The sequence below is a fragment of the Giraffa tippelskirchi genome, chromosome 8 (assembly GCF_054371585.1).
Source record: "Giraffa tippelskirchi isolate mGirTip1 chromosome 8, T2T-mGirTip1v1.2.pri, whole genome shotgun sequence".
Lineage (NCBI taxonomy): Eukaryota > Metazoa > Chordata > Mammalia > Artiodactyla > Giraffidae > Giraffa > Giraffa tippelskirchi.
Window position 1 is genome coordinate 72199076 of NC_137282.1, and position 15693 is coordinate 72214768.

A 15693-nucleotide genomic window follows, 5' to 3' on the forward strand; every position below is an offset into this window, starting at 1 on the left:
TTACAATTCTTCTCTCAGAGTCATCAGTCCATTTTGTGTTATCTTTCATGTTTTACAAAATTACTCCTAACCAGCAATGGAGCGGGTGTGGCAGGCAATGAGCCAAGAAGATTTACAGGGTGGCATCCACTTACTGTGGGAACTAACCATGGCATTGATCAGTCTATCAACCTAGAAAGAGATCACTGGACATTGCACAAAAATTTGCTTATTTCTTTGTAGAAGTTTGGCATTAAACTAAACCCTTAGTTTGGGATGGGATGGGGTGGGGTGGGGTGGGGTGGGGTGGGGTGGGGTGGGGTGGGGGGTGGGGGGTGGAGGAAACGGGAGCACCTAGAAAGAGGAGGAGACTGTCGGCCGTGCTGAGACACGGAAACATCGCACGGCTGGGGACCCGTTCCTCTCGTTTTCCCCGGGGTGTGAAAGAGACTTACTTTGCCTCCCGTCTCCTGGGATTTCATCTCCCCAGCAACAACGGTCAGGCAAGCTGTCGGGTGTGTGTGTGTTGCGGGGGGTTGGGGGGGGTTGGGGAGAAAAAAAGAAGACACCTTTCAAGTGAAAGGAGGGAGCGTGAAGGTCTCTGAACCCTCGGACAGCGGCCTTCCATTTTCCAGACCAGTGACACGTTCTCCCAAGTCGCCCGGTTCCAGAAAACGCTTTTCGGAAACAGAATCCTCGAGGCCCGCGAACTCCTTAGGAATCCTCGGATGAGCTTCCGGGCCAGGCTATACCGTAGGCAGCGCGCTTCCCCTGAAGCCAAAGCCACGGGCTCCAGAGGGCCACGTCCAAGAAGCTGATCTCGTACGGAACCCGGTGTCTTCTTCTCTAGGACACTTCTAGAAGCAGCAAGAGTGCCCGTTTGTGAGAATCGAAGGTGAAGCCGGCACGATGTAAACCCAGCGATGTGTGCGGTCAGAGGCCCATCTAGATTCGAACTCCAGTTCTGGAGGGAGGGGAGCAGTGGGGACAGGAGGGTGGCCTGCGAGTCCGCCGTCCCGTCCCCACTCCTCCTGTGAACATCCGCCCCGCGGAAGGTGTCGAGGAACCTCATGACCTGACCTACGGGGTGAACCGTCGCCAAAGACAAAGAATTCCTCCAGCCAGGCGTTGTCCGCAGCCACGAACCCCTTCCCTCCGTCGCCCGGCCTTTCAGAATGCCACGTGGAACCCTCTCAAGACGAGTGTGGGGCTTGGAGGTATGGGCCCCCGAATTCTCCTCGCCCGGCCCTGCAAGAAACCATTCCGGGCGGGCCTGCCCCACATGAAGACTTTTCGGGCTTTTCGGTGGACCGGGCCTCCCGGGGTGCCCCTGCACCCGGCACCCTGCGACATCCCGAGAGATCCCACGGAGAAACGTCTCCGGCCACTCGCGCGGCACGGACGCTTCTTCCCCATCTGGGTCCCCTCACAGGATCTGTGAGTTCCTGCGGTTCCGCACGCCCTCGACTTGGCTGTGGTTCGGGGCTCTGCTCTGTTCCGTGTTTGCTCTCCGGCCCACGTGATCTCTCTGGCTAGGGCACCCAGGAAAAGCGAAAAGAAATCGAGTCCGCGTGAGTACTATTCAGGCATCAAGTGGGGATACCTACCAACGACCTCTAACGTGGATCCACCAAGATGGCGGCCGTGCGGGGTTCAGGAGGATCATTTTGCGCTTTCTGGGGGCGCTATTTGCTCTCAATGATTTCACGTGCCTTTTGGGCATGGCTCACGGAGATGGACGTGAAGCAGCAGGGCAGCCACATCTGGCGTCTCGGCCTAGCTAGGGCGGCTCCACGAGTGACCTCTCGGAACCGGGGCCGAGACCGCCATCCCTCCCCGGGCCCCCCCCCCCGCCTCGGTGGCTGGGTATGGGGGGGAGGAGGGGGAGGTTTCGGAGGGGAGACGGGAGATCTGGGCTTGTGGTTGGGGGCGCGCGGGGCCACACGTGTCATGTCGTGATATTCCTGTAACGCTCCAACAAGATACATATTATTCTCTCTTCTGCAGATTTCTATCTGTGTCTGAATGGAAATGTATTAGACTCTTGAAATCTGAGCCTTGACGAGGGGTGCGCCCTGTACGTCTCGGGCTACAGGCAGCATACGGAAACTGAAGATATCAGGAATCACGTATAAAGGTTAAAGTCAAAGAAACGGACCTAGTTCAGTGGCAGACTTAGTCTTCCTCGCTGCAGCCTCAAGGTAAATGCTGGGGGTACCCAGTCTATTCTTGGGAAGATACAGTGTTTCTTTTAACTGTTGCCAGCAACGCAGCTTCTCCTCTACCGGAGTTGAAACTGAGATTTAGTTCTTGCAGCTAGTAGTTCTTTTTCAGAACATCTATCAGGAAGGATCTGAATAGCTTGTCATGTCCCTGAAAATATACTAGAGAACATTTGGTTCAGTTCTCGTACCCAGAGACTGGGGAAATTAAGGTGGCACTAGAAATCGCACCTTTTGGTTATATAGTATCTTTCCTGGAAAACAGGCTGCTCTTAAACTCTAATTGTATCAAACAGTAGCAGGGATGAGAAGTGCATGATCCACAAGTTTCAGTAAAGCTGGCTCTCCCGCTCCTTAACATTATATACATTGTTAACAAAAGTGTAGAATTGGACACTTGATGGCAACAAAGAGGCATCCTGTTTGGCGTTTCTTTGGACTGCAGCCGGGAGAGGAGCAGAGCCGACTTGTTCAGTCCCCGGTCCTGCTACTCCTAGGCCTTTCCTCACACTTGATCTTGGACGCTCTGGGGCAGGTTGTGTCTGCAACAAGCACTCGATTTGTCCGGAAGCACTGAATCCTCTGTTCATCGCCTTTGTTCCCAGGACTGTCTCAGGAGGTGACGACGATTTCCCATGGGGGAATCTGTGTCAGAGGCTTGCCAACCATACTTTTCACGTGGTTCATGCAAAGCTCACCCGTCACCGGTCACCTGTCAACTCACCATCCGTACGAGAGTCAGCACCAACACGCCCGGCAGAGCTGAGCGTCAAGAAGGGGTTGCGTGGAAAGAGATGTGTATGCTTGGTCCTGGTCCTGGTTATAGACAGAAAGTATCAAGGGGGAATAACTCCCAGAATAAGTAGGCCTGCCTGGAATGCGAAATAGTGAGAAGAGGCCTCGCGCTTGGAGGACGGGTCAGAGCTTTAGCCACGGGAGAGTGAAAAGGAAAGGCCCGGGAAAGGGCCGTGGGGCAGGGGACGGTCTGAGCCCAGCACCAGCGGTGAAGGACGAGGAGGCACCTTGAAAGAACGTGCTGTTTCGGAGGTTTGTGGTAAGAGCACACCGGTGCTGCTAAAGATGAGGCTGGTGGAACCCAGATAGTAGAGAGGCGCCAGAAACCGGCCAGGAAGGATGAGAATCCTGTGTGCTGAGGACCGGCACTTCACCAAGCCCACAGCAAAGGGTGCTGTCTAGATTCAAACCCAGTCACTCGCGCAAACGCCACTCAGCCACCTCCTCATCTACAAGGCCGACAGATACTCGGTGCGTGAGGTGCGTGTACAGTCTAGGTGGGCGGCACTCACGTTATCGGGCAACCACACAGCTAATACGTGCTTTGAAAGAACCAACAGTGAGCTGATAGCTTTTTCTGGATCTGCCTATAACCAAAGATACCGCTCGCTGCATACTGTGGATCTCGACTCCTGTCTCACGTCTCCATGAGGCCGTCAGAAAAGTACTGTTCGTGCTACCTCTCAGGCCAGGAATGACACTTAAAGTGTAACGTGCTCACCAAGTCCTCAGAGATTCATGGATTTGAATCGAGAAATTCCACCTGGTCTTTTCGCTCCCGATCCACTCCTGCTCTCACCACTACTACCACACGGGTCAGACACGAGCGAGTTCAGCTGAATTAGCTTGCACACGTGGGGACGGAGTTAGCTTTCGGCACACGGATATTTAGGAATTCCATGGCAGTATGCCAGGTATTCACAGTATGTATGGGATATTCGCCTAATTTGATAACAAGAGAGCTCAGGCCTCAGGCATAACTTCAGGCAGATTTTCCCTCCAACAGAAACAGCTCAGATGGGCTGGCAGCCCGGGAAAATGAGCAACTGCCACTGACAGACTGAGACACCTATGGGCTCCCTCCGTGGGGAGACCTTCTGCCAAGGCTTCTCCCTCAAGGGCCGTTACCCAGCCTGCGGGCATCAGCTGAGGAGAAGGGGAGGTGGGTGCCCCGGAAAGCAGCCGCGCTCGAGTCAGTCTCCCGGGAGCTCTCGTTCCAGCTCTGGACGCTCACTCCCGGGCCTGGGTTCCCACTCCAGCTTTCAGATGGATCCCAGGCCCTTCTTCAGAGAAGTTCCTCCAGATGAGTCCCCAGCCACCAGTGGGCCTCATTCGACCTTGCGGGACCTCCCTCCCCTTCTGAAGCTAGGTTCCGTCTCTCTCTTCACAAAACTTTAAGTCCAACATAGATTGTTAACAATGACTTGCCATTTCCTTTTGTTCTCACCATTATTCTGACTACTTGCAGTTAATTCCGCTCACCTTTGGATTGCTTACGACACTCCAGGCCACTGAAAAAAAGGGAGTTTCCGTTCTGAGCTCAAAGATCCTCAGGCGGCATTTGGGCCTTACTTTACCTCTGCTGGAGGCAGGAAGGTGGCAGGTGACCGGGACCTGCCAAGAGCAGAGCAGAAGCTGTGCCCCCTGAGCAGTGGTGCCTGGCTCTCTCTCATTGGTCGCAGAGGGTCTGCAAGATTCGAGGGGGTTCTTGACGGCCCCACCATGCTGGTGAGCCGTGTCGTCTCATCTCATCGGGAATCTGACCCCTCATCAGCAAGCGTAGCCATGTGCCCTCACCCTGAGTCTCTAAACCCTTCCCAGACCATCACTCGGCCCGCCTTCTCCTCTCAGGCAGAATGAACCTGGGCTTCTCTCCTGGGACAGGTCATTCTGTGTCATGGGATGTCCTCTTTACTCCTGTTGCCGGCAATAGGAGTATTGATGTGCCGCTCATAGGTCAGAGACTCCTCATTCTTATTACCCAGAGGCTTTTCTTCAGTCAGTAAATTTTGTTCCTTTGAAGTTAAAGGGATTGCCTTTGAAGACTATCATTTCTGACCTAGTCGCAAACCGTCTCTTTTGAGGAACTTCCTTAGGGTTCCAGGGATTAAGACAGTTTGCTTCCATTGCAAAGGGCACAGATTCATTCCTCGATTGCAGGATCTAGATCTCCTGTGCCTCACACTCTAGCCAAAAAGGTATATTTTAAATATAAGAGGGCCAAGCATAAACCTACTACTTTCCCTTTCCATTATTATGATAATAATCTAATTCTCTTCAAGGCAACACAAATGCTTCTTACTAACTAGAAGGATCATGTCGCGGAAATTATAAACAGAAAAACAGGGAATTACTTCATGATATCTCACTACATCCGTCTCCGATCCAACGTCCGAAACATCAAGGAAGTCCACGTAAAGTATCATCTTTAAATAGAGCGCTCCACTTTGAGAGAATAGAACTAAACTCATTAAAACTAAGTTTTCCAGCATGTGGCTGCTTTGAAATCTTGCATCCAACCGACAATTCTGGAGCATATGATAATTCGGAATTGAGTAATCGATGACACAAACACTCTCCTCGGCAGGGGGACGTTTTGGATCGCCTGAGTTCTAGGTTCTCAATGTTATCAAGCCAGACACAATCTTCACGGTTTTTCATAGATCTTGTAATATCTTTTTTTAAAATTTCAACTTTTTTGAGGTACAATTGACATACAAAATTGCAAGAAATTGAAATATAACTGTGGTGATTTCACGTGTTTACGATGTGAAAGGATTCCTCATCCAGTTAATTAATATCACCTCACATATTTCACTTTCTGTTTTTTTTTCTTCCCTCCATCTTTCCTACTTAGATTTTTATCTTCATAAGATTTCATTTATACAAAACATGTCAAAAAGAGTGCCATGTTTTACATTAGATCCTCAGACTCTATTCATCTTATAGCTGAACATTTGTTCCCTTTTACCAACCTCTCCCCATAGCCCTAGTAACCACTTTTCTACTCTCTGGATGAGTTTTACTTTTTCATGGATGCACTATCAGAGCCAGTCCTGAAATTTCCTCCAATTACAATTCTTCTCTCAGAGTCATCAGTCCATTTTGTGTTATCTTTCATGTTTTACAAAATTACTCCTAACCAGCAATGGAGCGGGTGTGGCAGGCAATGAGCCAAGAAGATTTACAGGGTGGCATCCACTTACTGTGGGAACTAACCATGGCATTGATCAGTCTATCAACCTAGAAAGAGATCACTGGACATTGCACAAAAATTTGCTTATTTCTTTGTAGAAGTTTGGCATTAAACTAAACCCTTAGTTTGGGATGGGATGGGGTGGGGTGGGGTGGGGTGGGGTGGGGTGGGGTGGGGTGGGGGGTGGGGGGTGGAGGAAACGGGAGCACCTAGAAAGAGGAGGAGACTGTCGGCCGTGCTGAGACACGGAAACATCGCACGGCTGGGGACCCGTTCCTCTCGTTTTCCCCGGGGTGTGAAAGAGACTTACTTTGCCTCCCGTCTCCTGGGATTTCATCTCCCCAGCAACAACGGTCAGGCAAGCTGTCGGGTGTGTGTGTGTTGCGGGGGGTTGGGGGGGGTTGGGGAGAAAAAAAGAAGACACCTTTCAAGTGAAAGGAGGGAGCGTGAAGGTCTCTGAACCCTCGGACAGCGGCCTTCCATTTTCCAGACCAGTGACACGTTCTCCCAAGTCGCCCGGTTCCAGAAAACGCTTTTCGGAAACAGAATCCTCGAGGCCCGCGAACTCCTTAGGAATCCTCGGATGAGCTTCCGGGCCAGGCTATACCGTAGGCAGCGCGCTTCCCCTGAAGCCAAAGCCACGGGCTCCAGAGGGCCACGTCCAAGAAGCTGATCTCGTACGGAACCCGGTGTCTTCTTCTCTAGGACACTTCTAGAAGCAGCAAGAGTGCCCGTTTGTGAGAATCGAAGGTGAAGCCGGCACGATGTAAACCCAGCGATGTGTGCGGTCAGAGGCCCATCTAGATTCGAACTCCAGTTCTGGAGGGAGGGGAGCAGTGGGGACAGGAGGGTGGCCTGCGAGTCCGCCGTCCCGTCCCCACTCCTCCTGTGAACATCCGCCCCGCGGAAGGTGTCGAGGAACCTCATGACCTGACCTACGGGGTGAACCGTCGCCAAAGACAAAGAATTCCTCCAGCCAGGCGTTGTCCGCAGCCACGAACCCCTTCCCTCCGTCGCCCGGCCTTTCAGAATGCCACGTGGAACCCTCTCAAGACGAGTGTGGGGCTTGGAGGTATGGGCCCCCGAATTCTCCTCGCCCGGCCCTGCAAGAAACCATTCCGGGCGGGCCTGCCCCACATGAAGACTTTTCGGGCTTTTCGGTGGACCGGGCCTCCCGGGGTGCCCCTGCACCCGGCACCCTGCGACATCCCGAGAGATCCCACGGAGAAACGTCTCCGGCCACTCGCGCGGCACGGACGCTTCTTCCCCATCTGGGTCCCCTCACAGGATCTGTGAGTTCCTGCGGTTCCGCACGCCCTCGACTTGGCTGTGGTTCGGGGCTCTGCTCTGTTCCGTGTTTGCTCTCCGGCCCACGTGATCTCTCTGGCTAGGGCACCCAGGAAAAGCGAAAAGAAATCGAGTCCGCGTGAGTACTATTCAGGCATCAAGTGGGGATACCTACCAACGACCTCTAACGTGGATCCACCAAGATGGCGGCCGTGCGGGGTTCAGGAGGATCATTTTGCGCTTTCTGGGGGCGCTATTTGCTCTCAATGATTTCACGTGCCTTTTGGGCATGGCTCACGGAGATGGACGTGAAGCAGCAGGGCAGCCACATCTGGCGTCTCGGCCTAGCTAGGGCGGCTCCACGAGTGACCTCTCGGAACCGGGGCCGAGACCGCCATCCCTCCCCGGGCCCCCCCCCCCCGCCTCGGTGGCTGGGTATGGGGGGGAGGAGGGGGAGGTTTCGGAGGGGAGACGGGAGATCTGGGCTTGTGGTTGGGGGCGCGCGGGGCCACACGTGTCATGTCGTGATATTCCTGTAACGCTCCAACAAGATACATATTATTCTCTCTTCTGCAGATTTCTATCTGTGTCTGAATGGAAATGTATTAGACTCTTGAAATCTGAGCCTTGACGAGGGGTGCGCCCTGTACGTCTCGGGCTACAGGCAGCATACGGAAACTGAAGATATCAGGAATCACGTATAAAGGTTAAAGTCAAAGAAACGGACCTAGTTCAGTGGCAGACTTAGTCTTCCTCGCTGCAGCCTCAAGGTAAATGCTGGGGGTACCCAGTCTATTCTTGGGAAGATACAGTGTTTCTTTTAACTGTTGCCAGCAACGCAGCTTCTCCTCTACCGGAGTTGAAACTGAGATTTAGTTCTTGCAGCTAGTAGTTCTTTTTCAGAACATCTATCAGGAAGGATCTGAATAGCTTGTCATGTCCCTGAAAATATACTAGAGAACATTTGGTTCAGTTCTCGTACCCAGAGACTGGGGAAATTAAGGTGGCACTAGAAATCGCACCTTTTGGTTATATAGTATCTTTCCTGGAAAACAGGCTGCTCTTAAACTCTAATTGTATCAAACAGTAGCAGGGATGAGAAGTGCATGATCCACAAGTTTCAGTAAAGCTGGCTCTCCCGCTCCTTAACATTATATACATTGTTAACAAAAGTGTAGAATTGGACACTTGATGGCAACAAAGAGGCATCCTGTTTGGCGTTTCTTTGGACTGCAGCCGGGAGAGGAGCAGAGCCGACTTGTTCAGTCCCCGGTCCTGCTACTCCTAGGCCTTTCCTCACACTTGATCTTGGACGCTCTGGGGCAGGTTGTGTCTGCAACAAGCACTCGATTTGTCCGGAAGCACTGAATCCTCTGTTCATCGCCTTTGTTCCCAGGACTGTCTCAGGAGGTGACGACGATTTCCCATGGGGGAATCTGTGTCAGAGGCTTGCCAACCATACTTTTCACGTGGTTCATGCAAAGCTCACCCGTCACCGGTCACCTGTCAACTCACCATCCGTACGAGAGTCAGCACCAACACGCCCGGCAGAGCTGAGCGTCAAGAAGGGGTTGCGTGGAAAGAGATGTGTATGCTTGGTCCTGGTCCTGGTTATAGACAGAAAGTATCAAGGGGGAATAACTCCCAGAATAAGTAGGCCTGCCTGGAATGCGAAATAGTGAGAAGAGGCCTCGCGCTTGGAGGACGGGTCAGAGCTTTAGCCACGGGAGAGTGAAAAGGAAAGGCCCGGGAAAGGGCCGTGGGGCAGGGGACGGTCTGAGCCCAGCACCAGCGGTGAAGGACGAGGAGGCACCTTGAAAGAACGTGCTGTTTCGGAGGTTTGTGGTAAGAGCACACCGGTGCTGCTAAAGATGAGGCTGGTGGAACCCAGATAGTAGAGAGGCGCCAGAAACCGGCCAGGAAGGATGAGAATCCTGTGTGCTGAGGACCGGCACTTCACCAAGCCCACAGCAAAGGGTGCTGTCTAGATTCAAACCCAGTCACTCGCGCAAACGCCACTCAGCCACCTCCTCATCTACAAGGCCGACAGATACTCGGTGCGTGAGGTGCGTGTACAGTCTAGGTGGGCGGCACTCACGTTATCGGGCAACCACACAGCTAATACGTGCTTTGAAAGAACCAACAGTGAGCTGATAGCTTTTTCTGGATCTGCCTATAACCAAAGATACCGCTCGCTGCATACTGTGGATCTCGACTCCTGTCTCACGTCTCCATGAGGCCGTCAGAAAAGTACTGTTCGTGCTACCTCTCAGGCCAGGAATGACACTTAAAGTGTAACGTGCTCACCAAGTCCTCAGAGATTCATGGATTTGAATCGAGAAATTCCACCTGGTCCTTTCGCTCCCGATCCACTCCTGCTCTCACCACTACTACCACACGGGTCAGACACGAGCGAGTTCAGCTGAATTAGCTTGCACACGTGGGGACGGAGTTAGCTTTCGGCACACGGATATTTAGGAATTCCATGGCAGTATGCCAGGTATTCACAGTATGTATGGGATATTCGCCTAATTTGATAACAAGAGAGCTCAGGCCTCAGGCATAACTTCAGGCAGATTTTCCCTCCAACAGAAACAGCTCAGATGGGCTGGCAGCCCGGGAAAATGAGCAACTGCCACTGACAGACTGAGACACCTATGGGCTCCCTCCGTGGGGAGACCTTCTGCCAAGGCTTCTCCCTCAAGGGCCGTTACCCAGCCTGCGGGCATCAGCTGAGGAGAAGGGGAGGTGGGTGCCCCGGAAAGCAGCCGCGCTCGAGTCAGTCTCCCGGGAGCTCTCGTTCCAGCTCTGGACGCTCACTCCCGGGCCTGGGTTCCCACTCCAGCTTTCAGATGGATCCCAGGCCCTTCTTCAGAGAAGTTCCTCCAGATGAGTCCCCAGCCACCAGTGGGCCTCATTCGACCTTGCGGGACCTCCCTCCCCTTCTGAAGCTAGGTTCCGTCTCTCTCTTCACAAAACTTTAAGTCCAACATAGATTGTTAACAATGACTTGCCATTTCCTTTTGTTCTCACCATTATTCTGACTACTTGCAGTTAATTCCGCTCACCTTTGGATTGCTTACGACACTCCAGGCCACTGAAAAAAAGGGAGTTTCCGTTCTGAGCTCAAAGATCCTCAGGCGGCATTTGGGCCTTACTTTACCTCTGCTGGAGACAGGAAGGTGGCAGGTGACCGGGACCTGCCAAGAGCAGAGCAGAAGCTGTGCCCCCTGAGCAGCGGTGCCTGGCTCTCTCTCATTGGTCGCAGAGGGTCTGCAAGATTCGAGGGGGTTCTTGACGGCCCCACCATGCTGGTGAGCCGTGTCGTCTCATCTCATCGGGAATCTGACCCCTCATCAGCAAGCGTAGCCATGTGCCCTCACCCTGAGTCTCTAAACCCTTCCCAGACCATCACTCGGCCCGCCTTCTCCTCTCAGGCAGAATGAACCTGGGCTTCTCTCCTGGGACAGGTCATTCTGTGTCATGGGATGTCCTCTTTACTCCTGTTGCCGGCAATAGGAGTATTGATGTGCCGCTCATAGGTCAGAGACTCCTCATTCTTATTACCCAGAGGCTTTTCTTCAGTCAGTAAATTTTGTTCCTTTGAAGTTAAAGGGATTGCCTTTGAAGACTATCATTTCTGACCTAGTCGCAAACCGTCTCTTTTGAGGAACTTCCTTAGGGTTCCAGGGATTAAGACAGTTTGCTTCCATTGCAAAGGGCACAGATTCATTCCTCGATTGCAGGATCTAGATCTCCTGTGCCTCACACTCTAGCCAAAAAGGTATATTTTAAATATAAGAGGGCCAAGCATAAACCTACTACTTTCCCTTTCCATTATTATGATAATAATCTAATTCTCTTCAAGGCAACACAAATGCTTCTTACTAACTAGAAGGATCATGTCGCGGAAATTATAAACAGAAAAACAGGGAATTACTTCATGATATCTCACTACATCCGTCTCCGATCCAACGTCCGAAACATCAAGGAAGTCCACGTAAAGTATCATCTTTAAATAGAGCGCTCCACTTTGAGAGAATAGAACTAAACTCATTAAAACTAAGTTTTCCAGCATGTGGCTGCTTTGAAATCTTGCATCCAACCGACAATTCTGGAGCATATGATAATTCGGAATTGAGTAATCGATGACACAAACACTCTCCTCGGCAGGGGGACGTTTTGGATCGCCTGAGTTCTAGGTTCTCAATGTTATCAAGCCAGACACAATCTTCACGGTTTTTCATAGATCTTGTAATATCTTTTTTTAAAATTTCAACTTTTTTGAGGTACAATTGACATACAAAATTGCAAGAAATTGAAATATAACTGTGGTGATTTCACGTGTTTACGATGTGAAAGGATTCCTCATCCAGTTAATTAATATCACCTCACATATTTCACTTTCTGTTTTTTTTTCTTCCCTCCATCTTTCCTACTTAGATTTTTATCTTCATAAGATTTCATTTATACAAAACATGTCAAAAAGAGTGCCATGTTTTACATTAGATCCTCAGACTCTATTCATCTTATAGCTGAACATTTGTTCCCTTTTACCAACCTCTCCCCATAGCCCTAGTAACCACTTTTCTACTCTCTGGATGAGTTTTACTTTTTCATGGATGCACTATCAGAGCCAGTCCTGAAATTTCCTCCAATTACAATTCTTCTCTCAGAGTCATCAGTCCATTTTGTGTTATCTTTCACGTTTTACAAAATTACTCCTAGGCGTCTCGGCCTAGCTAGGGCGGTTTCACAAGTGACCTCTCCGAACCGCGGCTGAGACCTCCATCCCTCCCCGGGCCCCCCTCGGTGGCTGGGCGCTGGGGTGGTGGGGGGTGGGGAGAGGAGTCGGGGCAGCTGGTCTAGGGGTTGGGGGCGCGTGAGGGCCAGGGGACGGTCCCCGGTGGTCCCGCTGAGACGTGAAGGCAGGTTCTGTCCCGCTGAGAACTTCCTGCCTTCGGGCGTGTGAGAGGAGCAGATTTCTCTCCAATCCAAGGCCATGCATCGTTTTCGGCCTGTTCAACAAGACTAGACGAGCACGTATTTGTGTGTCTATCTTGGCTTGTTTTCTGACGGAGGCCAAAGACCTCTTCAGGCGTGTCCAAAGGATCTGCCAGGGTGGGAGGGTGCAGGTCAATCCATGTGTCAAGAGAGCCAGAGAATCTGTCACAGCTGTGACTCGGGCCTTTTTCAGAAACAGGCCAACTTTGATGATTCCCCTGGACAGGAATCACCGCAGAAGTTTCCTTGAAGGGATCGAGTTGCAGGAGTCGGGGGCGTGGCCCCGCCGCCGCCAGAGGGCTTCCTCAGCCAGGCAAGGCCGGCCGCTGGCCGGGGCTATTGTCTGTGGGCCCCACCCCCACCGCCACCCTCCACCCTCCCCCTCCCCCTCCCCCTTCCCCTTCCCCTTCCCCTTCCCCTCCCCCTGCAGGGCCCCTCGTGGGATAGCTTCATTCAAATGCAGAACGCTTTCCAGTCAAGGAAGAGCCTTTGGACTTTGCCTCGATCTTCTCCCTATTGAATGGTGATCCGCCCCGACCCCACCCCCATTTCTCCACCTTGAGGCTGCCCCTTCGGCACCGCGCGGAGGAATGGGCCTGGGGGTGGGGTGGGGAGGGAGGCTGAGGGACAAACTCGCCTTGGGTCAGGCCAAAGGAGTCTCCTCCTTTTCGTAACCCAGGAAACCCCGCTAATGCATGTGAGGATCACGGACGTGCGTCGAAGCAGCCATCATCTCTTGACATCTTCCTCCGTGGGAGGCGTTTTTCCTTCCTGCCTGCCTTCAGAGAGACAGAAAAGGAGGGAGGGGCAGAGCGTTCCGCTGGCGCTGGCCGGTTCTTAAGTCACTTGAATCCAAAACACTCCATAGGGCACGGAGGGGTGCGTGCGTGGGGTGGGGTGGGGGCGGCGGCCTACTCCGGACCCCAGGCGTTCCCTCCTCTGACACTTGCCTGGAACCCATGAAAAGCTGAGCTGGTGACTGTGTGTGTGTGTGAATGCGTGCATGTGCGCGTGTCCGTGAGAGAAGGCACGTGTGCGTGAGAGAAAAAGAGAAAAAGGAAGGAGAGAAAGAAAGAGAGAGAGAGAAAGAAAGAGAAGGAAAGAAAGAGAGAGAGAGAGACAGAGAGAGAAAGAAAGAAAGGAAGACAGACAGACAGACAGGGAGGGAGGGAGGGGGAGAGAGAGAGAGAAAGAAAGAATGAAAGAAAGAAAAAGAAAAGAAAATCCAGAATGAAAGGAGGAAGGAACGAGGGAAGGAGGGAGGGACCAAATAGGTTAGTTAGTACGGGCCTCCCTGTCATGGAAAAGAGTCTCTGAGCACAGATCCTCCGTTCAGTGAACCAGTTCTCATATCTCCTCTCAGGAGGCTGTGATGTCGATGGACGGGTTTGGGAAAGCAGGCCTGGGGTGCAAGCAATCAGGTATTTCCTCAGAGGCACTTGTAGGGAAACCAAGGAAACACACAGGTTCATCCCTGGAGCGGATTCGAAACCAGTCGGTGCAGGGGGAGTCAGTCAAGGAGATTTCTAGATGTCAGGGTCGGGTCCTGGAGCGGGTTGCCATGCCCTTCTCCAGGAGACCTTCCTGGCCCGGGGATGGAACCCGGGTCTCCTGCATCGCAGGCAGACTCTTGACCGTGTGAGCCACCAAGGAAGCTCTGTTGGAAATGTTCACCGAGTCCTCTTGTTGTAGCCACGCGTTCTGGGAAACAAACTCACTCAGAAGGACCATGCAGGTAGTGGAGTGCAGTTTCTTACACCAGCGGGCCCAAGGCAGAGTCTTCTCTTAGCCAAGGACCCCGACCAGCATTCGTGAAAATCTTTTATACCTCAGGGGTATGTGTCTGAACCCACCACCCCAAATTCCTTGAGACTTACCTAAACAAAGGAAGGGTAAAGACAATCCCGATAACCCCATCATTCATGTGTTATAAGACGAGATACACAGTGGACATTTATTCACAGGCCTGTGGTCATATCCTGATACACATAATGGAACTGATGGCTTTGTTCTGTGACAGAGATAATTAGCATATTCTTTTAGGCCACGGAGAGTCCAAGTACAAGCCCCAAAGGCTGTTTTATCCGGGTGTGTGTGTGTGTGTGTGTGCGCGCGCGCGCGCGGGCGGGCGCCTGCGTGTGTGTGTGTGCGTGTCCGGTTTTCCATTGGTATGCCCCTTCTATAGACACCGGGCACAAAGTTCAGAGTCCATTGGGAGGGTGACCGTGCGTGTAGCCTCATGTTCGCAGCCTGGCCTAAGATGGAGTCTAGCTCTGTCTGTTTCCTCCTTCACTCTAGCTTCCATCTGCAGAGCTTCAGGCACAGGGCCTTTTGAGTTCTCCGTCAGAAGGGCAAGAGATGGTGGCAAATGTCCCCCCAGAGAGGGTTGTCCCCTCTGACAGAGCTTCCGATATCGGAGGCAACTCAGAAAACTTCAGGATCCAGTCCCACTTTCGGGGGAAGCACCACAGGCAAAGGACCAAACACACGTGGCCCAGGAATCTCCCATCCAGAAGTGGATATCTCCGTTTCACAGAAACATCCTCTGGGCCCCTAAGGAACGTATGGAAATCACTCTCTCGCCAAGGAGAGAAGAATCCTCACTGAGAGTTTCTGAAGTCTGGAAGGACCAGGTAGAGAGAAAAAGAGAAACGATTCTATTCTGCTGACAGGGGCATTATTGTTTGAAGCGACCAAGTGGATGTCCGTCTTTTCCAATTCCCATTTTAAACATTGTGTCCTTTCCGGTCCTTTGTGGTCTCTTTGGATCTGGAAAGCAACAGAGTTAACGGTAAGGTCCTTTTTTTTTTTTTTTTTATGATTATGATTATTTTTCCCCCCTGCCTGTCTGCCTGTCCCTCCCCCTCTTCTCTCTGTCTCTCGCGCTTTTCACTCAGGTTAGGGAATTCACAACAACAACAACAAAAGTAGTGAGAAATCTGTATTTCTGCAGGTCAGGAAGCAACAGGTAAGAACTAGACATGGAACACAACAGGCTGGTTCCAAATAGGGTAAGGAGTCCATCAAGGCTCTCTATCATCACCCTGCTTATTTAACTTATATGCCGAGTACAGCATCACGAGACACGCTGGGCTGGATGAAGCACAAGCTGGAATCAAAATGGCTGGGAGAAATAGCAATCCCCTCAGCTATGCAGATGACACCACCCTTATGGCAGAAATGAAGTATAGAGTGGGTTTACAAAGTCGT

The 15693-nt window shown here is 52.0% G+C and overlaps 1 long non-coding RNA gene across 1 annotated transcript; it reads left to right on the forward strand.

Annotated features, from left to right (window-relative positions):
* Positions 1 to 8055: 8055 nt before the first annotated feature.
* On the forward strand, positions 8056 to 12160 carry LOC145518744 (uncharacterized). The gene is made up of 2 exons (XR_014063243.1): positions 8056 to 8249; positions 8876 to 12160. It is a non-coding gene; the product is annotated as an uncharacterized LOC145518744 (long non-coding RNA).
* Positions 12161 to 15693: the final 3533 nt, after the last annotated feature.